Source organism: Xenopus tropicalis, chromosome 5, assembly GCF_000004195.4.
Source record: "Xenopus tropicalis strain Nigerian chromosome 5, UCB_Xtro_10.0, whole genome shotgun sequence".
Classification (NCBI taxonomy): Eukaryota; Metazoa; Chordata; class Amphibia; order Anura; family Pipidae; genus Xenopus; species Xenopus tropicalis.
In genome coordinates, this window is record NC_030681.2 from 76,297,520 (window position 1) to 76,322,837 (window position 25,318).

At 36.3% G+C, this 25,318-nt stretch overlaps 1 long non-coding RNA gene across 1 annotated transcript; it reads left to right on the forward strand.

Moving 5' to 3' along the window:
* The first annotated feature begins 3,485 nt into the window (after positions 1-3,485).
* On the forward strand, positions 3,486-11,814 carry LOC116410835. Its single transcript, XR_004222663.1, has 3 exons — positions 3,486-3,623; positions 11,367-11,402; positions 11,702-11,814. It is a non-coding gene; the product is annotated as an uncharacterized LOC116410835 (long non-coding RNA).
* Positions 11,815-25,318: the final 13,504 nt, after the last annotated feature.

Here is a 25,318-nt window from a genome sequence, read left to right on the forward strand (position 1 = left end):
ATTTGCTTTGGCTGTTGACTTGTGGGCATGCCCAGTTGTTCTAAGCTCAGATGACTAAACATGCCCTCCAGTCTAGCAGCCAGTAAAGAGATGGCATTACTGGTTCCCATAGAACCTCAGCTCTAGCTGGCTGCTTCTATTTTTTTCTCCCAACCAACTTTCCTGAGCTCAGCTCAAACAAAGCAGAACTTTTATCAGACAGTTGTGCCTGTGTGAGCCTGTATTCTTGATGAAATGTATGCTGAATAAGGGTCTGTGTGTGTGTATGCTGTTTGCAGATTTAAATGTATCTGATTATGTATCAGAGGAAAAATAGTCACTGGGTGTAAGCTGCTATTTGCTTTAGGAAAATGTGATGGTGCTAGCAAACAGAGGGGATATATGCAGTACAAATAATGCCATTTGGGTGGGGGAGACATGCCCAACTGATATACATTGTAGGCAAATGTAGGCTTTACATGTCCTTTAAGAAACTACTGGGCAGATTAACAATGTATTCTATAAAAGCAGGTTACAAGAAAACCAGTAAATCTGACCCTAGTATGAGCACTGTGTGAATGTTAGGAATGTTCCTAAACTAAGATTATAAACTACACTGGTACGGGAGCTGATGAGACTGATAAAAATGATGCTGAAGACAATGATGAACAATCTCTGTAAAGCACTGTGTAACATGATACAAAGAATAATATAAGGATAGCAGTATTAATGTAAATATGTGATACTGAATACTTTCTCCTAAGGTCAGCGTGAGTGTCAAGCATCTTATGTATACACATGTTTGTTGAAACTAGTCTGGTTTCCAAACTGATACAGTGATACAGATAATGATGATAATAATAAGAGACACACTATTTTTATATCACCTTTGATTTAAAATAATGTTTTATTTTCTCTAATAAATGTCATTTACACTTCAAAAGAAATGTATTGCAGCTGTTTTTATTGATTTGGATTTGTTTCTCTCTCTCTCTCTCTTCCATGCTAAATTGCTCAGCTAAATGTGTTATCTTACAGCACAAATGTAAACAATAGAATGGCAAAGTCTTCCCTAGAGAGATCCAGTAACACACACTTCTTCTAGTTTAAACCATGAAAGAAAACAGCAGGAAGTGACTGCACAAAATTACATGTTAACCTAAATATGTGAACAAATATATATGTATGTAGAAATGTGTTTAGATTACAGTATAACAATTTTCAGTATAGATCACAGATATGTGTTGTGTTGTGTGTATTTAAATTGTAATCCAAACTTATCAGCAGAACTGTTGAAGATAATATACACTAGAGAAGGATCACAGATATAAGACTTCTTGATTAAAGCACATCTTAATGTAATGATATACTGGGATATTTGATCATCTTGGTCCAATCAGAGAGAACTGCAGTCAAAACATAATTTCAATTCATCAGCCATGTCTGATTTATTTGAATAAAAATGCACTGCCTTTAACAAATACAGGTATGTGATCCATTACTGTATCTCGAAACCTGTTAATCAGAAAGCTCAGAACTATGGGAAAGTCATCTCCCATAGACTCCATTTTAAGTAAATGTTTATTTATTTTAAAACATGGACTTCCTCTATTCACATGGCCTTCCTCTATTCATATTCCTGTCTCTCTTTGAAACCACTGACAGGTTGCCAGGGGCGGGCCAAGCTGAGGCGCTCACGCAAACATGCGCAATACCGTCACGGGGGGAAGTCATTGCCCCAGCCTGGCAATGACATGTGGCGGGTGCAATGACAAGGTAGTGCAGACTAGGGGTAGGCAGGAGAGGTACCTGCTTGGTGCCCCCTTATTGTTGCATCCTAGGCAGGTACCTCTTCTGCCTAACCCTTGTTCTGGTCCTGCAGGTTGCTAGGTAAAATTTGACCCTGGCAACCTAATAGCTGCTGAAATTCCAAACTTGAGAGCTACTAAACAAAAACCTAAACATTTTAAATCTGCAAACAATAAAACATAAAGACCAGTTTCAGATTGTCTCTCTACATCATACTAAAAGTTAATTTAAAGGTGAACAACTTCGTTAAGTCCTCAGCAACCACTTTTCTAAACTGTGGAATAAACCAGAATATCTGCTTTTGATGGAGGACAATATGGTTAGAACAAGGTGTATACATATTATTACCAGTAAATTCACTTATGGGTAGTATTTAACTCAGAAACATGGAATGGATGCGCCCAGTCACTTTACTGGAGAGATTGGACCGTCACACCAATACCGGTAACAGCCACTGAATATGCTAAAAATGCTAAGCTCAGTTGAAAGGCTGGGATGATTGATAGGGATACAAGGAAAGTTAAAGCATTTTTTGTCCTAATACTAAACTGATTCTAAATTCTTATTTCTATATTCAAAAGTAAAAGAAATTGGCATCATCTATGAGCAAAAAATTGCTATATTTCATTCTCCAAAGCTTTAAAGTCAAATGACATTGATGGTTAAAATTCAATATAGCTGAAAACTTCTTCAGAAAGTCTTGCAATTCGTCCCAATCCCAAAATGAAAACTGCATTCACTGCATCCCTAGTATCTCATATACTAAATTAGGTTTTGCATGATTTTTTTTAGCATACATTTTCAAATTTAAGACACTTAACTTTGTCGGAACTTCAGAAACTTTAGAGAGCCATGGATCAGACTCCTGATTTGAAAATATGAACTTGCAAATTAGCACTGATGCCTCCATGAAAGATAGCCTAGAAAATGCTTCTGACTTTAAAGTCAAATACTGGTTTGACAGCATTAAGCTCCATAGCTAACAATTAACATTCTTAATAAAAGTCCTTTATTTTAAGTAAGGGAAGTATATTATTTCCTGATGTGCAAATTACTTACTCCATATGGAGTAATTCATGTTATTTTACTGACAACCCTTATTATATTCCTGATCTTCTAAGGTTTATAGTGTAAATTTAAATAGCATTTACTGTATTTTGTGGCGTATGTTTTCCATAGCAATGTTACAACTACAAATATAGCTAAAAATACATCTTCTTTTGCATATATGTAAATAGCCTTTCAGACCCATATGAGCAGATAAACAGTATTATAATAAATCGTATTACGGAGAGCAAAGTATTTTAGCGAAATGAATTACGGAAACCCCCAGTTTTAGCTGCTTTGCCAAGCACTCTTCGGATCTCCGTTGTGCCAGTCCATTCATCTCTGCTTCTCTCGGTAATTACAGCCTCTAAACACTCAAGTGAATGGTGTTTTTTTCATCTCCTACTGGTGCCCTAATTACAGAACAATTTCAAACCTATTTCTGCCTTTATAACTGATATTTGTATTGTTAGGAAGTATAAGGGTTTAATTCTGTTTGGTAAAGATCAATCAGCATCAACCCTTTGGTATGATAATTTATTATTAACTAGTTCAACCCAGTGTATGCCTATCTACTAGTCCAATGCCAAAAAAAAAATCTTCTGAAACAGATACATCATTTCCAAATTACTCACAGATGAGTGAAATACAAGCTCAGCTCCATTTCTTCCATTTCAGCAAAAAACACAGGAACATATTCTGTCACTGCTACAGGCTCCAAGTTTTCATAACATCCTTTCATAACATACAACTTTGCAGAGAACCGGGGCTTTCACTCATTATGTCAGGTAATGTTATATGATACATTTACTATGGCAAAAATCTTTGTAATGTTTATGCAGCCACACATATGGAATTTCATAAAATTCTGTCTACTTTTTTCACGAAATATGTAATCATATACTCTTTTAATTTCTTCTCTGTATACATTGCTTGCAGCAATCAGATCCAAGTATTATGTATATATATATATATATATATATATATACATAATACTTGGATATATATTATATTATATTATATTCAATTACATTCATTTGAAAACTATTATATATATAATGTTATTTTCCACAGATACATGTGATCTGTTTCTAGCTGAAGATTTCCATCATATAGAGAAATTTCCACAGTGTTGTTACAAGAACTATAAGTTGAAAAGGGGGAACAGAAATTGATATTACTGAATGGCAACTCACATTAAATGCTATGGAGCCAAATACCAGGCTGTAGATACCCATCCGTGCCAAGGAGTAGTGTAATGATCACACAAAGGCGCTACTCCTAAAAACACAGAAAGCAATACATTGATAGGCACTTTGAGATACAATAAAGAAATCAAAACAGTGCTAGCCAGTTACTAAAATCATAAAAAAAATCATTTTGATGCTTTTTTTTGTCTCTTTTTTGGAAAAAACAATTAAATATTTGAGGGTTTGGAAAACTGTCATGTGACTGCATCGATCGGCTCATATTACAGCTCCTATTCTGTAACCACAACAGTAAGAGTTTTAGAGAATTACAGTCACAATAAATATCAAAAGAATAAAACAGGCTTATAAAATTGCCAGTATTCCAAATTCAGCAGTATAACAATTAAAGGCAACCCTAACTCAAAAACTTGAATGGAGAATTCCACTCAAGCATTTGGGATTGGCATATAAGGGGATCTCTTAGGACAATTCTGTAGATTAAGAAGAAACTGCAGTACTGAGGACACTTTGTAAAAAAGCTTGTCAGTTAAGGGATCGTTTTTTAAATCGGGGTTACACTATTAAACACCTCTGCCGGCATTTAAGAAAACATTGTGTATGGAAAGGCGGGTCTTGTTGGGTAAAAGGACTGGCGATAAGGAGTTTACAGTTGGTAAGGCCCGTAGTATAATTCAAAAGTATAATTCAAAATTTGTTGCCGATCCTTTATAATGATCCACAGTTGGCCCCTGTCGTAGCCAATGGCTGCAGGTTTGTCTCACATAGAACTCCCACCTTAGGGAATTACAGTATTTGTTGGAGTCGGAGAAGACTATGTGGCTCACCACCAGGGGGGCGTATCCCTGTTGTGCGTAGAGGTGCATTACATGTGCACATATTAAGCGTTCCACTGCATTTGAGATCACTGTGACAAATCGATCTTTCGATATACATTTTTACGCGAATTGTAATACACATCATGTGGTTTATTTAGTCCAGTTTCAAGGCTCTTTATTGACTGTTGTAATGGTGATGTAACTTTGTTGCAGATTCAGGGGATTGACAGAGTGCTCCCAGATGAGCGAGGTAGTGATCTGTGGACCAAACTTTTACAGAAGAAGGTGAAATGGATATTTGTATTGTGAACGCGCCAACTGAATGGTTTAAATTCCATATTTGATGTTAATTGTTATGTTCCTTCAAAGTGATGCTGCCAGAGTTTTAAATATGTTGTTTGTTTATTTTTCTATTTTTCCGTCTTATTCACTTATCTTTATTCCCCCTTTTACTTTTTCCCTTATTTTTGGTTTTATGGAGAAGGTGACATCACTAATTGATGAGCTACATATATCATGTGTCGCTCTCAGAATGTATGCCTAGGATTAAGTGCGCATACGCACGAAACGCATCAGGCGTTCTGGGTTCTAAAGGATGTGAATAAAGACTGAACTTTTTACATACTCTCTGGCTGTTCGTTGGGCTTTGAGAGCCATTTTTTCTGAGATTTGAATTTGTTTGGGGCTCTAAGCACCCGGACCAAACTTCGGCACCGGTGAGTTGCTCTTTACCTGTGTAATCTCCACTGTGTGTGAGCCGGTTATAGAAATTTCTAGCGGACAACCTGGGGTATACATACATCCAGGTCAGCGTTCACTTTGGGTAAATTTTGGGTCCGTTTATAGGTTCGATAATAATTTTTTTTTTAATGTAACCATGTTAGCACATTACATATATATTTTTCACTTTGGTTAGGTTTGTGTATTGAGGTTTATGTATGAGAAGACAGTACACTGCTAGAGCTGTTATTATACTATGAAGTGGAGAAATAAATTTATTGCTGTTATAGGTACAATAGTAACATGTTGGAGGAGTAGAGATAGCAAAAAGTGCAGGGAGAGTGCATACAAAGAAAACAGAGGGTGCGATGTAGGTAGCATAACCTGCTGATTAGAAGCACTCTAGTTCATTACCTGTATAAGTCAAAGTGAGTAGCCAGTATCTGGCCAATGCATCTGTTTACACTGCAGTGGTACGCCTGCTAGCGCACTCAGCCTTCATAATCCACCTGGTTTTCGGGAGGGCTGTCCGGGTCAAAACCTCTTGCCTTGACCAATCACCCTTCCCAGTGGTGTTACAGCCCTGTCCTGTGTTATCACAGGGCGGCCTCTTCCCCCTCCCCCATGATGTCACCCCTGCCCGGCGAAGAAAGCTGGCAGAGGTGGCAACCCTAACCTAGGTGGACACTGTTGCTAGGCACCACCTCATAACAACCATAATCTTCAGATAAACTTTCTGATTGATGAACTAATCAATAAGAGCCTACTTCCGACTATTCTAGTGTTAGTGAGAATACGGAGCACAATAAGAATGCCTGGTATATATACATATATATACATGGGGTGCCCCATTGGGAAATCTGGGCCTGTGCAAAAAGGACATTTTTTTAGACTTTTACTCCCAAATAAGGTACTTCATCAAGAAAAGCAAACAGAGCTACCAAACAAACAAACCTATATACCCCATATATACCCCTTCCAAGATGGCTGCCAAATGGTTGGTAGGCAACGGTGGATGAAAACAGTACACTGTTAGAGCTGTTATGTTATGCTATACAGTGGCAGAGAGAAATATATTACTGTTATAGGTACAATAGTATATATAGATATGATCTAGTATTCTGATTTGTAAATCTTAAAATGTATATATACAGACACAGAATTTTCATATATGAGGAAAATTCTTTTGTGGCTTCAATTATTCTTAAACAGGTATGGGACATGTTATCCAGACAGAATGCTCGGGACCTGAGGATTTCCAGATAAGGGGTCATTCAGTTATTTGGATCACCATACCTTAACGCTACTAAAAATAATTTAAACATTAAATTAACCAAATAGGATGGTTTTGCCTTTAATAAAGACTAATTATATCTTAGTTAGGTACAGGTACTGTATTTAATAACATGTGCATATGTATTCAGTCAAACATAAACACTATGCACTTTTCACAAACAAGGAACTCTTTTCATAAGAAAATTTTATAATGCAAATTTATACTTATAGTGCTAAGACTTAACTCCTCCCAGTAAGTATATGAAGCGCATTGACATTTTTTAAATATTTAGGTGTACATACAGTTAATATGTATACCTAATACATAGTGAGAATACTATAAAATGTGATTTAAAAAAAGTATCAAAATTAAAGAAATACATTAACATAATATATTTAAAGAGAAAATAACCCCTCATACAACCTAACTTAAAACTGCATATTAATTTCCTATGATGAGTATTGTTGTTTAAAATGCCTATGGCCAACATAGTTTTCATCCTGCTGAAAGCAACGAGAGCTGTCAAAGGCTGTCAATTCCATCAATGGAAAGTAAGGAAACACAATCAAAACGCATAGTGCTCCATAGCATTCAAGAAAAATGTAGAATATCATGTATTTATTATAAAATTTTGAGTAAATACTGTGGTCAAAATACCACTCACCAAGGTGATAACGAAATATCTTTATTGTGTGGAGTTACAAATTATATGCAAAGTACAAACAGCCAGTCAAACATACCCTTGACAGCTCACAGTGAATAATCTGTACAATTAATGCATATAAATATAATGTTTGAGTATATGTGATGTGTGCAAATGTTTCATATATGTGTTCGTGCCTGGATGTGTGAATGTTCTGCATATGAAAAATGGTGACAAACAAGAAGGTGTTCTCATCTCAGGCAGAGTATTTGACATTTGGGGAAGTATGTTTCAACAGCGTTAGTTCTCTAAATCTCTAAATGCACCATGATGGTAAAAAAAAAAAAAAAAATACATTAAAGATTTTCCTGAAAACTGCCATGATGGTGAATTTATTTGATCATTTACTTCCTACCTAATTATTATAGCAAAATAAGTTTGGGGATTTTGATGAGATTCTCATCTAAAAACAAGCAAAACATTTTTTTATTTTTTTTTTTTAAATCACCTGTATCGGCATTTTGACAAGGCTTTGGGTGCCGACAAACAGGGTCAATTACTGGCATATTGGCCTTACATTTTTAGTGGAGAAAAAATATGGGAAACAAAATTCACCAAATCACCTATCGTGGTATAAGCCTGAGGCTGTGTACTGAAGGGGATGTTTCCATTGCATTTGAGGTCCAGTGGATATTAATCATATCATAAGATTTATAGCTACATAAGATTAATTATTACTGTAGCCAACATTAATAGTATATGCAGAAAAACTGAACATGTTCATGTTTACAAAGTTCAAATCTAAGCTGCTCCATTGTCATCCAGTGAAAAAATCAGCCAATAAAACAACAGGCAGTAAATAAGCATGATCATTGCCATGATGTCACAATACAGCACAGCTTTATTATCTCAGGGGACATAACTGTCACACATACAAGTGAGTGTGGCACATCTTGAAGTCTCTCCCAGAAAGTATTTAAAATATTTTAGCAAATAAACTTTTCAAATTTTTAAAAGCGAAGAATTTGTTTTCCACTGGGGAATTATATATGAATACATAGCAACTGGTTGTTTTTTTTTGGAGAGCTAACCAAAGTTTCATTATTCCCCTTCTCATGTTTAAAAGTATGCATTAATCAAAGAAGTATGAAATCTGTTATATGAAGTCCTTGCCCCCTTGGGTTTTCCATGTTTTTCCACAATTTTGGGCATCATGAAAACATTTAAACATTAAAAGAATAGTATGGTTTTGCTATCAATATAATAATAATGTTTGCTGATCTGATATATATACATACATATATTCTTGTCAATAATAACTGCAATGGTAAAAACGGCATTCCCCAACTTTTGTTGCTTCTCAGACAAAAAAATTAAAATGCCTTACCTCTCGCACACACAGGGCAAGGTGTTTTCCAATTTATTTGAATATAAAGTGATGATAGTTGGTGATGGAGGTTTTGACAGCTTCTGTTCATGGCAGTAAAGAGCCAAGGGTGCCATTAGGCCATTGGGCTGAATGTATTAAATACCAAAATAGTTTGTTGTAAAACATTCTAATTATTATGTCATTTGAGAATAAACCTAGGACATATAGAAAAACAGCTATGATACAATGTAAATTTATTTGGTGGTTTCACTTCTCCAACCTAAAGCTTACAACAATGTGGGATTACGGGAAGTTTAGAGGTTTATTTATCAACATTCTGATTATAGCGGTTTTAGAGTTTTTTGAAATGACAAAAAGCTAATTTCCACCATTTTATTGATGATCCAAATGTAAATAGCATGAATTAATTAAAATGTGTAATGAAAATGAAAAGAACAAAAAAACCTAATTTTTTTTGTTTTCATTGTTTTCATAAAAATGATTGTGCATTAACAAATGATGAAATAAAGATTGTTACAATTTAGATGGTGTAGGTTTGTCTTTTTTCACTTAATAAATCACAATTTATTTGAATTTTCATCGAATTAGTATAATGCATGATTTTTAGAGCTAAAACCACAATTCAAGAAAATGAAAAAAATATGTTAGTAAATGGGCCCCTTGGTGATACATCCTGTAAAGCAGAACATATCTTAAACAGGTTGATTAATATTAGGAAATTCATTTATATTGCATAGCTAGATTTTTTTGCATATCCATTGAGGCTCTTTCCTACTTACTTGCTAGGATCTGTGTGCCCTGCAACTAGATAGGAGGTAATATTCCAAACCTGTGCCTCAATAAATAATGAAATAAAAAAAATTCCAAAAAATCAAAAACTATAAAAAGTTAAAACCAGATGCACATTTCTATTCATGCTGTGTTACTTGTAATATAAACTTCATTTTTAAGCTCTTAGCACACAGGGCAGTTCTACCTTTTTACTGCCATATTTTTGTCTTCCAGTGTCAAAACATCAGATTCCTTAGAAAAGCTACAAACACACGAGCACATTTAAGGGTAATAATTGTGTCAAAATCAGTTGAGCTGGTCTTTTGATGCCACCACTAGTGATGAGCAAATCTGCCCTGTTCGGCTCCACCAAAAAATTTGCTAAACTGTGGGAAATTTGCAAAACAGCAGATGGCATGATGTGTGCACACGCATGTCCCTCTATTTTGATGAGACTGTGACTTTTTGAGGAGACCACACCTTTTTTTGACATGGCAGCAAATTTTCTTCTGCCAATTTTTGAGCCAGTTTTGCAAAAGAATTTGCCAATGGCAAAATGCAGAATTTAGCTGTGAATCCATGCCTGGCAAAGAAATTTGCTCATAACTTGCCACCACGGGCAGCAAAACAAGGTGTACATGTTATTTATTGTTGCCAAAATGCCCGCAGTGGCCTTGTGTGCCACAAGCCTTCAGTTAATTTTGCAGCCCATGAAATTGCACAGATACCCTAACAACAAAGGTGTGGCCTAACCTTCCAGATTCACCAAGGGGAAGTTTTCATTAAAAAAAAATCAAATTTTTTTTGTGGATTTAAATAATTGAATTAGATGCACATGTGTTTTTTTAATTTTTCTATTTCAGCAATGTTATTTTGTTGCTGAGATTAGTAATGTTGGAAGCAAGAACGTTCATTCTGGCACTATCCTCCATGTTATAGTTCAGACCTTGTTTTTAAGTTTAGTATACCCCCCCTTTAATGATGCCCATATAGTATTTTGCTCTGTGATTTTCTAAATGAACATGGTCCCACTCTGCAGACGCAGAGTATTTAAAGATTTATTTCAAAAATACAGCCAGAAATATTTTTCAAAAATAGCATGGGATTCCTGAAGGCAAATATTCTTTAACTCTGTAATGGCATTTCATAAAGATGAACAGCAAATAACAGTTGGAAATGCATCTTAAAATCTAATGTAGAGATTCCACTCTCTAACTGCTGTTAAAGCTTATTTTGTTGTAGGGACCTTAGAATACAACTACTTTTTTCCACCTGAGTTTTGAAATTGACAAAATATTTTGTTTTTAACACAGGAGATAACGATGGGGCAAAAACTTCAAAATGTTTACAAAACTGCCTTTTGTCCTGAATGTCGTCACCTAGACCCTGTTATTTTAGCAGATGATTTTGGCTTGAATATGAGGTGGCACAGAATAGACATCCCCTGATGAAGTAAAGTAATCATTCCAATATTTTTCAGGCCACTCTGGGCAGAGAAGGCCAATAGTCCATATGAATATGGTATGACTGGTTGATTTGAAAGGAATAGCATGACACCCACTTTGCCACTCTACTGCCTAACTTGGGCATATCCATATATCTGTCATTTTCTTTGTTTTATCTGTTTCTATATCTCTCCTTTTAAGTCTCTCTTTAAACAGTTTCACCTCAGTTACTAAATTATTATTATTTTTAACCTCTACAGGAAGAAAGACAAGTGTTTCATTGCTGCATGTATTTGGTATGTGTGATCATAAACTGACTTTACATTTTCTAATATAATAGTTAATCTATAAAGTATGCAAACCCAGGAAAAGCATCAGTTAATGCTAATGTGATTCAACATGCACTTGTATTTAGGCCACTATTAAGTGCTTTTCACTACCCCTTTATTAAAAATATATATGTATCTATTATGTCTTTTTTTTATCCTATTTCCACAGTTATTTAGCTTTAACCACTTTCCTTCTATTAGAGTAGGGCTCGTAATGCTTTATTAGTGCACTGATCAATTTTTTTGCTTTTATTTTTTACTAGCAGATTCTCCCAAAACAACTGAGACTTTTAAAAAGCAAAATGCCCCTGTTAATAAAGAGGAGGATAAAACTAAAGGGCTAAACAAGGACATCACTCCACATGACGAAGATGTTTCTTCAAGGGTAATTATATTGTTTTCCCATGTCCACCCACCAACGTCACCAGTTTTTTTCAACTCTTCTTGTGCACAAATGGCTTAACATCTAGGGGCTGATTTACTAAGACACGATTTCGAATCCGAATTGGAAAAATTCCGATTGGAAACGAACATTTTGCGATTTTTTCGTATTTTTTGCGATTTTTTCGGCGTCTTTACGATTTTTTGCGTAAAAACGCGAGTTTTTCGGTGTCTTTATGATTTTTGCGTAAAAACGCGAGTTTTTCGTAGCCATTACGAAAGTTGCGCAAAGTCGCAATTTTTTCGTAGCTTTAACACTTGCGCGCAAAGTTGCGCCTTTTTCGTAGCGTTAAAACTTAAAAGGCGCGACGTTTCGCGCAAGTTTTAACGCTACGAATGGCTACGAAAAACTCGCGTTATTACTCAAAAATCGTAAAGACGCCGAATATCTCGCGTTTTTACGCAAAAATCGTAAAGACGCCGAAAAACTCGCGTTTTTACGCAAAAATCGTAAAGACGCCGAAAAAATCACAAAATTATCGATCATTACGAAAAAAACGCAATCGGACGCATTCGGCCCGTTCGTGGGTTAGTAAATGTGCCCCCTAGTGTGCCATTTCAGCAAATTTAAGTATTAGGGTGCAGTTCACTAGGTGGCATACGTAGGTGCAACACGTTAAGGGGACCCTTAAAATAAAACGTTGTCGCTCGCACCCTGCCCCCCAGTGCACTCACACTCTACCCCGCTCCCCCTGCGCTCATTACCCCCCCATGCATGCACCACCTCCTGTACTGATTGGCTGCACTTTGGGACTGGGCTGACAGGGGATTTAAACTGCTGTCAGAAATCTCTTGTCCAGTCCCCAGTGCAGATGCACCTAGTGGACGGCCCCCATATATTTGCCGCCCTAGGTCCAGACCTTTGTGACCTGCCCACAAATCCAAGCCAAGGGTTTTCTCATGTTTATTGGCCCTGTACTTTGCATGCAATAATGCAAAATTCATCAAACCAGATTAAACCAATGCAGTGGTGCAGGTAAGGTATAGTTGCCCATACTTTTGTAAATAGCGTATTTGCAAACACAATTTTGCACGCATTCTTGCCCTTTGCACTTTGTGCTTGCGTTAGTAAACAAAAATGATCCCATCTATCCCTCTGACATAATATGTCAGCTTTGATCTCATCTTCAATGTAAGTTTGAACCATGATGTCATGATTTTATGACATGTTCTTTTTTAACATGTTATTCAAAGTCCATATGTTTCAAATTATTTTGTATTAATTATGTGTAAATTTGGTATAAGTGCAAGTGATTCATTAATCTTTGTGTGTATATATTCACTTTGGCCAAAATAGTAAAATATTTAACCTCATATGCCACATCAATGCCCCTCATTATATTTGAGTACTACAACATCATTATTTCCCATGTGCACTAATTTTGTTGCGCAGGGAATAAAACCTGAACTCAGTAAAGCATACAGTGAAGGTTTCAAGCCTTTCCTGTTTGCCACTTTAATGCCCCATGTGAGTACTACATTGCATGAATGCTGAATGTCTGAACATTGCTGAATTTTTACAGGGGTAAGTTGGAAATAAGCATTATTTAGATTCTTTAACACATACATGGTTTTGGTTAGGCTACACCTTTAATTTGGGATAATTATTTTTGGGTTTTTTTAGCTGCTGGGGATCAGTGGAGGATAGTGAAGAGCTGAAGGGTCACTTCTTCTCTGAAGTACATTCATACTTTGATTAATATTTTGATTTGAGATATTTGTGTAGCTGATATTCTTATGTATTAGCGTGTTTTATTATTAATTTACTGTGTTGTTACTTGTCTTATTTAGACCATACAATTGTTGCTGTTTTATTTAATTGTCTCTCTTTTATAGGATATGGACTGGGAGGCACTTGCAAATAGTCAAGTACAGCCACCCGCTCTATTTTTTGACTGAGGGAACAGGAAGAAAAACAAAGATTCCACCAAAAGCCCCAGAATTGGGTAGTAACATCTCATATAGTAGTTACATCTACCAGTTGCATGTACTTGTTTTGTATATATGTATATAGTTTAATTCCAAGCACTAGAGGTAGGAACCTTTCCTGCTTCTACCAGCACCTTATTGCACTTTTGCATATTTGTACCGTGTTATCATGTATGTTGTCATATCATAAATAAAATGACATGCACAAACCCACACCAACTTTAGACTGGTTTATCATTTTTGTACATTTTTTGAATATTAAATGTGAAGTATTTTGGGCTTATTTATTAGTTTTCGAATTTGTGAATTCGAGTTTGTTTTTCTAAATCGAATAAACTCGCATATCGAATGGTCACTTAATTATTTATTAAGGAAAACCTGTTTGAATTTTTCAAGTTTACGAGCTCTAACAACTTGAAAAACTTGAATTTGATAATATGGCTTGACTTTGTCTATGACAACCTATGACTTTTATAGAAACTTGCTAGCTTTTAGATGGCAAATTTTTACATTCGAGTTTTCAGTTTTTTTGCACTTAATAAATACCAGACATTAGAGTTTTCGAACCATACCTCAAATTCAAGTTATTTAAGTTATTTAATCCATGAATCCGAATGAGAAAAATTCGGATTGGAAAATTAACATTTTGCGACTTTTTCGTATTTTTTGCGATTTTTTCATCGCCGTTACGACTTTTTTGTAAATTGTCGCGACTTTTTCGTAACTGTTACGACTTGCGCAAATTGTCGCGACTTTTTCATAGCCATTACAAATTTCGTGAATTGTCACGACTTTTTCATAGCCATTACAAATTTCGTGCATTGTCGCGACTTTTTCATAGCCATTATGACTTTCGTGAATTATTGCGACTTTTTCATAGCCATTACAAATTTCGTGAATTGTCACGACTTTTTCATAGCCATTACAAATTTCGTGCATTGTCGCGACTTTTTCATAGCCATTATGACTTTCGTGAATTATTGCGACTTTTTCATAGCCATTATGACTTTCGTGAATTGTTGCGATTTTTTCATAGCCATTACGACTTTCGTGAATTGTCACGAAATACCGGTCATTACGAAAAAAACGCATTCGGGCGCTTTTCGGACGTTCGTGGATTAGTAAATGTGCCCCTTAGTGTGTACCTGCTTTCCTCTATGACCAATCAATTTCATTCAAGCACAAGCTAATCTGATGGATGGAATCAAGTGTGGTGATTTTGCATTAATATTTAGCTGATAATTTAATAGAAACTAGTAATGTGCTATTTTTCTACTGGCCTATACATTGGGGTGTTTAATGGCCTATTTACTAATATAGGCGTTAATCAGAAATTTGCATTCAGATTCTAGTTTGTAGTAGTAGATTGATAAAAACAGCAAATCTTAATTGGTTGCTATGGGTCACTGCATGTGTGCAATTTAGCACGATTGACCAAAAGTATTATTCATTTTCAAAAACTTGAATTTGAATTTTTCTTTTAAATATTACATTTTAAAAATACAATACTTTTTTTGCTCAATAAATCTTGAAAATGTAAGTACAGAAAACTCAGATTTGACAATAATGATGATTAATTGAACAAAAACTGAAGAACGAACAAATATAAAATTTAAACTACAACCTTTAAATCTGTGAGGAAGAGATGTGGTACTACAGTGAAGCATTTCCTGTGCTACTTTGTTTTTGATTTAAATGTACCTAGTTATGCAGCCTGACTTGTCTTTTTGAACTGCTTTCATGCCTCTTTCATTTTGGTATCTTTTTTTGACTGATTTTGTTTTGGTACATTTTCTTTGGCTTTAACTGATTCTTAGCTTGACTCTGAATGTTTAAGTTTCTGAATGTTTTAGTCCTGGGTGACTTTCTGCATTTTTTCAGCCTCATATTAGGCTACAGAAGAGTTAAATAGATGAGCAAGCAAAGTGCGTGCTTAAAGATTTTTTAACTTCCATGATGACGTGACTAAAAGTCACGTGATTCCAAGGATTCGGATTTGGTTCGCCAAGGCACTTGGATTTGGCAAAATCCAAAACCTCATGAAAAAGGCTGAATCTTGGCCGGATCCCTAATTAAATCACATTCCCCTTTTTAAACAATTGAATTGCTTACATACTCCTTTGCCTCTACTATTGTTCTCTTGTTTTCAGCTTCCACTACCACTGAACTCCATTACAGACTTAATAATAAAGTGTTCCTTGCCACATAGTTTCCAATCTTTGTAATATTTTATTAATTTATACAGCTGTCTACTTAAAATCAGATGGAATACAGAGGGAATGTAAATTCACTTTCAAAATAAAGAAATAGCATAAAAACTAGAAACAGAGTGATGAGCAAAGTTTTTCAGTAGGCATGGATTCGCAGGAAAATTCTGCATTTCACCGCCTGCAATTTCGGTTGCGGTTGCGTAAAAAAAAAAGTTATGGTCTCATCAGTTATGGTAGCATCAATAAAGTTGCGTTCGTGTCAAAAAAAGACTTATTCGGCGAAGCAAAACGGGACACATTCGCTCATCACTAATCATGTGATTTCTCCAATGTGATTTCAGTGCAGGTCACAGGATCATTAGGAAATGGCACACCTTGTTCCTCTGTTCAGTTAAGTGCGTTTTTCCTAAAGGTACACAAACGGCAACAGCTGATATTTCAGGTTTATCAAATGCTGCCCTTAAATAGTAACATTGATCATAATGATATACTATAACAATTCAGTGTAAAAGAAATGGGGGCAATTTAACAAAAAGCCATAAACAGAAAAAAAATCCTTAAATAAGAACAATTCAAATTTTGCAATTAAATATTCTTTATCAGACAGTTATTATACTTCGACTTTTAATTGAATGTAGCACATGTGAGGTAAGGAACTGACGCAGGGTTTTGGGGTAAAAAAAACCCGTGTTAATTTAGGTATTTTTCCCTGAGTAGCTTTCTTAAATAAAAAAAACAAAGCCACTTGGGGAAACACCTCAACTAACAAGGTTTTTTTTTCCAAAGCTCCACATGTTAAGGAATTTAAAAATTTGAGCAAGCATAAGTCCCTAAGGCTGTGTATCTTTTCTAAGAAGTTTATTACATACACTGTGTACTGGCGTCAACTACAACATTTACTCTGGTGAATGGGTTTGCCAGATATTGCCATTGCTTGGATTTTTTACATTTGTACAAAGAAAAAAAATCATTTTTTGCATTACGTATATTTGAGACATACGGCCCCCCCAAGGTAATTTACCTGGGCCCCACTATGATCTGACGTGATGCAGGGGGGAGCAGAAGGAAGCAGCGGGGAGTGGGAGGAAGCAGCGGGCAGCCAGAAGAAGCAGTGGGGAGTGGGAGGAGGCAGGGGGGAGTCGGAGGATGCAGGGGGGAGCCAGAGGAAGCAGCGGGGAGAGGGAAGGGGCAGGGGGGAAACGGAGGAAGCAGCAGGGAGCAAGAGGAAGCAGTGGAGAGCCGAAGGAAGCAGCGGGGAGCTGGAGGAAGCAGCAGGGAGCCGGAGGAACCAGCAGGGAGCGGGAGCCAGAAGAAGAAGCGGGGAGTGGGCCATAGTATGAGGACATGGAGGGAGGATTTTAGCCCCCCCCAGTCTGAGGGACCACGAACTGGACCCCTGCTTAAAAAGGTTGAGGACCCCTGTTCTATTACATTCCCCCAATAAATAGGCTAGTCTTGGCCATGTGTGCTTTGCCAATATGAAAGGCAGAACAAAATATGGCACCTGTTACTTTGGTCAATAGCAGTTAATCTGTAGAGTGTACACCAAAACTTCTTAGCCGCTATAGAAATGAACAAAATCATCTTGATTCCTCACTGAATTTCTATTGTGCAAACTATCTTGTGCAAGCTATTTTAGTTTTGTATAACCATTTTTTTTAAATAGAAAATGCAGACAATTTGTTTTAATTTGAAACTTTTCATTACTTTGTACTTTCAAAAACCATATACTGTTGAATTTTCTGAAAACTATAGAAGCTTATTTGCAAGTGGACCATTTTGCAGCCTTCAAAAATATTGCATTTATCCAAACTGAAAAACTGTGATCCTTGATATAGGAGTTTTTGGCTCCAAGGCAGCATACAAAATAAAGGAACCCACGCAGGGTTTGGGGGAGAAATAAGGAATAATTCAGCACCTGAAAGCTGCCAAACATTTTCTTATTTAAGAAAGCCTGCTTGGGAAAAACACCACAACTAACAAGATTTATTCCCTGAAACCCTGCATGAGTTTCTTAACTGAAATCCTTAACCAATGTGGATTCATGCAGTTTGGTTAGGATTAAGCACAAGGTATTGTGTTATTATTGCAGAAAAAAAGGAAATCATTGTTAAAAATTAAAATCAGAATAGCTTATGATAGACTGCATGGGAGATGGCCTTCCCATAATTTGAAATCTTCTGGATAATGGGCTACTGTATAAAGGATCCCATGCCTTTATGTTGAGAAAATAAGGGAATTAATAATATAAGTATGTTTCTTGTCTATCCATTAGAAAAAGCTATATTTTTCTTTCTCTAGTTCAAGTATTTTCTTCTGAATTCCATTTAGGCTTCATTTTGTAGACTATTAATAACACATTAAACCATAAAAACTGGAGTAGATCCTGGAAAAATGTCTAATGGAGAAATTAATTTCCTTTTTCATAAAATTCCTGGCACTTGCATTTGATGGATTTGTGGGATTTATTTAAGCATTTACATCTGCCTGATGGAAAAGGACAACATACTGTATATATAAAATATTCATGATAAATTCTTGAACCTCATCATTATCAGTATAATGCAAATCATAACATTTACCTTTTCCTTGTGACATTTTAACGGGCCCTAAATCACATATCTGATTTTTTTCGGTTTCTATGGAAAATTTGCTGTTCAAAATGAATTTTAAAAAAAGAATTTATATTTACACATTACTGTAATGAAAAGTATTTTTACCCAAAGTATGAGGTTTCTCTATAGCTGAAGATTATGTTTATATATTATGTGTACATATTAATATAATATATTATATTATTCTTTGAAGTTATTTTGACAACATTAGTTTTATTATGTTCATTCGTATTTCATTACATTGGGAATTATATCACATTATTAGTTTAATATTGACATAATATGTGGTGTTTGATTTACATCAGTGCCTCATTGAATATCAATATACAGTATTAAACCTTATAAAATAATCTTCCGATGGTGACAGTCCATGTAACCACCCTGAATATCGCCAAAAATATTGTATTACATCATTTTTAAATATTAAGACAATGATAAAAATGATGACAGTGATTATTATTATTAATAAAAAACCAAGGCCTCCAAATCCCCTTACCTTAACTACTCACATATATCAACTTACAGTATATAACACACATATATATATATATATGTTCTGACTATATTGTGGTGGCCTAGACTCCTGCTTTTACTACATTATATTTCCACTGTAAGTGAAAGGTATTTTCTCTCCTTGAAATTCAACCACCAACATTAAAATAGGTCTACGCAACAGAAATATATTGTAATTGAAAAAGCGGTGTGCAAAGTACAAAAATTGACTGTACAAATTGACACAGGTCTCTGTGTGTTGTTTCAGTGCACAGGTACCTGCGGCTTCCCCATGAAGTCAACAACAAGTGATCCTCTGCATTTACCCATTACCGATATAAATATATAGGACATTTAAAGCATTCTGTGCATTAAGCTACCAAGATAAGCCCCCCTTTATATTGTTTGTCCATATATTGCAATATACTTCAAGCTGGACAACTACGCCAAAGTCATCCACAGTCTGGCCAGTCCTACACTCAATTTTATCCGATTCATTAAGAATTCTACTGCTTCATTATACATTTAGCAAAGGGACTGCGTTTAACCTGCAACTTGCTTGCTTTCAAGGTTAAAACGCCCAAATAGTTGCCTTTTATTGGCCCATTGGGATCACCGCACTATAGCTTGAAAGTGTGGAAGCTACAGCATGGAGCTGGCCACTGCTCCTGTATAAACTAAAGGGAAAGTTGTGCGTACCCACGTGCATTTCAGGGTAATGTAGATTGTATATGACCCCTTATAGAGTTTAAAAACAGAAACCAAAAGCAAATTGCGCATACACTGTTGCAGATAAATTGTACTGCCACCTTCAATACAGTCTACTAGCCCTGTTTATGTAAGCTCCCCAACTGATGTCTAATACACAGGACAAAACAGTGATGAATTGGCGGGAAGGACAGTTGTCTGTTCTACAATATACAGCTTAATATAATCAACCATAACTTTTTCCTCACCTGCTGATATTTTGTTGCGGCAAAATTTTGAGGCAGCTTCGTGAAAAAATTTGCCAATGGCGAGATGCGGAATTTCCCAGTGAACCCATGCCCCATGTCTTTAGTATGTCCTTGTCGGCTCCTCTCTGTTTCTCCTCCAGATATAGCAATCAATAGGTTGTAGTATTTAAAGCCAGCGCTCAAAGCAAGACTTCAAAAACTTTCTTGCCTTAAATAAATCCCATTTTTTCTTCAAAAAGCAGACTTAAAATTCTATAAAACAGGAGTGCTATATAGCATAAAACCTTTATATTAATATATAGATTGAAAAAAATTGCCACACTCACAATTTAAAAGCCTTCATAACGCTTTAAAATAGTCTCTCCAAAGGTGGCCGCATCTGTTCCACTGGTTAGGATGTTCCAAGCCGGCATTCTAAACCGCGTGGTCACGAGGCGCACCTGGATGACGTAAGCCTAGCGCATTTCGTCTTGCAACTTCCTCAGAGGCTTTCCTGGCTTTTGTGCGCATGTGTTTTTTCTTATATGCGAATAGTCGCCATGGTAATATATTGGCATATATGCGCATGCGTAAACCAAATTTACCTTCCTAGAATTCTTGCTCGTGCATTTTTTTCTTTCTATACTGATAACCATGAGTTAAATTTTGGTGTGAAATTTCAGGGTAAAAAAGAAGTCTTGCTTTGAGCGCTGGCTTTATATACTACAACCTATGGAGAAAAAATGTGCTCATAACTATTAAAGATCACTATAACATTAATTTCATTACTTCTAATAAGGACTATGCTACATGTAGATAAAATATCTGAGTAGAACCTTATATATTCTACTGTATCAAATGGGAAAAGAAATGAAATGTCAACTAATCATTATTACATGCAGTGTCTGGCTTGCCCATCAGGATACCAGGGAAACTCCCAGTGGGCCCAGGTGTCAGTGGGCCCTCCTGCTCACCCAGCCATTTTCCATGTATGCTTTTATCATGGTCATTCTTTATTTCTATATGAGAACAATGAAAATACAGGTATGGGACCTGTTTTCTAGAATGCTCGGGACCTGGGGTTTTCTGGATAAGGGACCTTTCCGTAATTTGGGTCTCCATAACTTAAAAAACCCAATAGGATTGTTTTGCCTCCAGTAGGGATTAATTATATCTTAGTTGGGATCAAGTACAAGGTACTGCTTTATTATTAGAGAAAAAGGAAATAATTTTTAAAAATTAGAATTACTTGATTATAATGGAGTCTATGGGAGATGGCCTTTCCGTAATTCCGAACTTTCTGGATAATGGGTTTCCAAATAAGGGATCCCATACCTGTAGAATGAAGAATAAATGATAATATGTATGGGGAAGTGATTAAGAAAAGAAACAATGTGAATGAAGAGAGAAGAAAAAATTGTTTGGAGACTGGGCCCGCAAAGGTTTTCTGGTGGGCCCCTGGCACCCCAGTCCGACACTGATTACATGTACTTTGCATGATATTGTTTATATTCATTAAAACTAAATCATTGCTAATATTGGTTAAAGTCATAACACCAAACTGAATTATTATGAATGACATACTATATATAATGTGAGATGGTTAATAACACATATTTAGGTTTCATTTTGAAACTATATATATATAATATATTAATATGCAGTATGCATTCACAGAGACTTTTTAAAATAAATATTTGTGTTTGTTATTGCAGGGTAGCTGTGGCATTTGTTTGACACTGAGCTATATTTTACAACCTCTCTTAAAGCTCTTACAAAGTCCCAAGTGCTCCATCACTGCAGACTCTAAGGCAAGTTGATGAGGAACTAAATTGACAGGGTGGAAAAGCAAATGCCCAGTAGTTTCTTTTAGTAAGACACTGTTATATGATTTCCTCGTTGATTATTTCCCTTTAGCTTCCGACTTTTTGCAAAATTAATGATTTTATGTCTTACAATATTAAAATCTCCCACCAGCAGTGTGCATGTAGAATGCCCTTGCCATAATCCACCATAATGGAAGGACAAACAATGACCTGCAAACAAGCAGCCAGAGACACAATTTGATTTTTTTGCATTTTTATATTTTTCATATTCATAGTACAGATCGTGATATAACAATATATATTTAGCAATCAAAAATATGAATGGCATCTCAGTCACAGGTATTTATTGTCAGATCATTTAAGACTGGTGTCTGTGAATTTTTTGACACTGTGAATTTTTTGTCGCAGCAAATTTTCGCAGCAGTTTTGTGAAAAAATTTACCAGTGGTGAAATGCTAAATTCGCAGCAAATCCATGCCTGCCAAAAAAATCACTAGCTGCATACATTTAACATAATGCATATAATATATATAGTTTTAATAAAGTGATACCAATGTTTACTACCCTTATAAACACGTATAAAGGAAGTTCATATTGTGGATTGGCCTTCGTTATAGTAATTTACCAATGTGCAAGAAGTTGTGATGACTCAAGTAAATCTTTTTGGCAGGCATGGGTTTGCTAAAAAATTTTGCAACTTGCAGTCAAAAATTCACTCCATTGCATTTTTGGGCTGTAAAAAACACCCATTGACTCCAATGTACTGTATTTTGCATTAAAAAATGCAGCAAAAAAGTCAATTGATCCAAGGTTTTGGAGCCAACAGGGAGCAAACTGAGCAGACTCTTTGCCTTGACCTGAAGGATTTTTCTGAGAACAGGAAGTCTGACACAGAAGATTATGTATACAGAATAAAAAGAAAGAAATGTGGTGTTTCTTTTCACTGAGGGCTTAAAGCAGCATATCTGTGAGTGTTTATGGTTTTATTTACATAGACCTTTCTGATAAAGCTTACTTAGTTTTTACCTTTCCTTCTCCTTTAAATGTGGTCTTTGAACATCTCTCTGGTCTTAGTGACAGTTTGATGAATTGCAGAATCAATCAGGAGTAGGGTAAAATAACAAGCTGACTTTGAGCCTGTCTGCATTTTTTTTTTTTTTTTTTTTTTTTAATATATACTACTTTTTCTAAAGGTAGAAGACACGAGCACCTGGATACTGTGGTCCTCTGTAGCATTTTCTTATTACTGGCACATAGTTTATAATAATGCAGTTTAGTGATTACTTTTTGACAGTATTGGGAAGATATAAACTGAGCACAGTGTTATTATGAATAAGGCATATACATTTATGTGCATGGGTGTGCTGTGAATTGAAAGAGATAGATTCACATGCACATAAATGTATGTATCTTTCACACTGGGGCATAATCAGTAAATGCAAACACCACCTTCTTGAGTCAATAATTCAGTCATACTTTCATATGTACTTTGATTGATAATGATAAATATGAAGGTTTAGATGATATCTCATGTGACCCCCCCAAAAAAAAGAGATATTATTATTGAGATCACAAGAGACTTTCCATGCAGGCCACCATCAAAGGGCATGAATTTGCAAGGTAGATTATATCAGAAAAGGATTGGGATCACAAGACTCTAAGAAGCATTACTATTGGATTATTGCATAGACTCTGAGCATATAAGGTAAAGCCGTGGCACCTGAAAGCACTGAACAGACATTCCTACCTGTTTTGTAACTCTGTTATATGTTGCTATCAATTTTACAAAGAAAGGAGGGTTTAGGGTTTTTAAAGGACTGATTTTATCTTCTCTTAGTTCTTAGTTATTATAGTTTTTTTTACTAGAGTAGATGGAATTCATATTATATTTCAAACCTCTTGCTGCTATGAGAAACCATACAGTGGTTATTGATTGGTTAGAAGAAACAGCAGTTTGAATTATTGGTACATCAGAACACTGGAGTGGATAATATCTATTATCTGTTCTTGAGAGCAATCCTATATTGTTACACCAAACATATCCCAAGGGGACATTTAGGACACTCCAGAAGTGCAAGAGCACTAAGGGGCACAAAAGCATACCCCTTAGTGCTTATCTACAGAGCACCTTTACATGGTCCCTTAGAGCAGATGAAAAGGACAGGCCCCAATGTAGCTGCAAATTCTGCCAATACAGGGCAGGCAGGGGACTGGAAGGGGGATGCCTATGTGCCTCCCCTGCTCACCATTTACTATGATAGGGCTGACTAACACAGTCAATTTCAATTTGCACACACCCAAACATACCATGAAAAGTGCAAAAAATGCCTGATTGCAGCCTATATAGCATTTTGCATGCTGTACTCGGGTTTGCAAATGAGCCCAATAGTCAAAGCTATACCTGGACATTACACTGTACAGTACACTGTAGCAGGAACACCTCACCCATAAGTCTAAGGGGCTCATTTATCAAAGTACGATCGCTTCTGAATACAAAAAAATTGTATTTTTAAAGTTTTCATACTGTAAATATTTTTTGGCGACTTTTTTGTTAATTTGCCCAACTTTTTCGCACTATGCGACAAAAAGCGCAATAATTTGTGTGTCAAGAACGTATTTGTCACGCCGAGTACAAAAGTTTCCGATTCATTCAAGCTTCGGTATCGTGACTTTCCTTGGGCCAGGTTGGAGCTGCAGAGTGCCATTGATTCCTATGGGAGACTTTCCTTGGGCCAGGTTGGAGCTGCAGAGTGCCATTGAGTCCTATGGGAGACTTTCCTTGGGCCAGGTTGGAGTTGCAGAGTGCCATTGAGCCCTAAGGGAGACTTTCCTTGGGCCAGGTTGGAGCTGCAGAGTGCCATTGAGCCCTATGGGAGACTTTCCTTGGGCCAGGTTGGAGCTGCAGAGTGCCATTGAGCCCTAAGGGAGACTTTCCTTGGGCCAGGTTGGAGCTGCAGAGTGCCATTGAGCCCTATGGGAGACTTTCCTTGGGCCGGGTTGGAGCTGCAGAGTGCCATTGAGCCCTAAGGGAGACTTTCCTTGGGCCAGGTTGGAGCTGCAGAGTGCCATTGAGCCCTATGGGAGACTTTCCTTGGGCCGGGTTGGAGCTGCAGAGTGCCATTGAGCCCTATGGGAGACTTTCCTTGGGCCAGGTTGGAGCTGCAGAGTGCCATGGAGTCCTATGGGAGGCTTCCAAAATCATGCACAGAAGGATCAAAATGAGAAAGGTTTTCCCGACGTTTACAATCGATCGGATATAAAAATTTTGTGACTTTCAGATTGCCAATATGATATTATCGCGACTAATACAATAAGCATTTGCATGATATACTAACAGTGGCTAAAGGCTTTTCTTTCTAGATAACCTGATCATGTACCATAGCTCTCCTAGACTCATTAGATCTCACATGGGCACTTACCAAAGATTTTTACAGC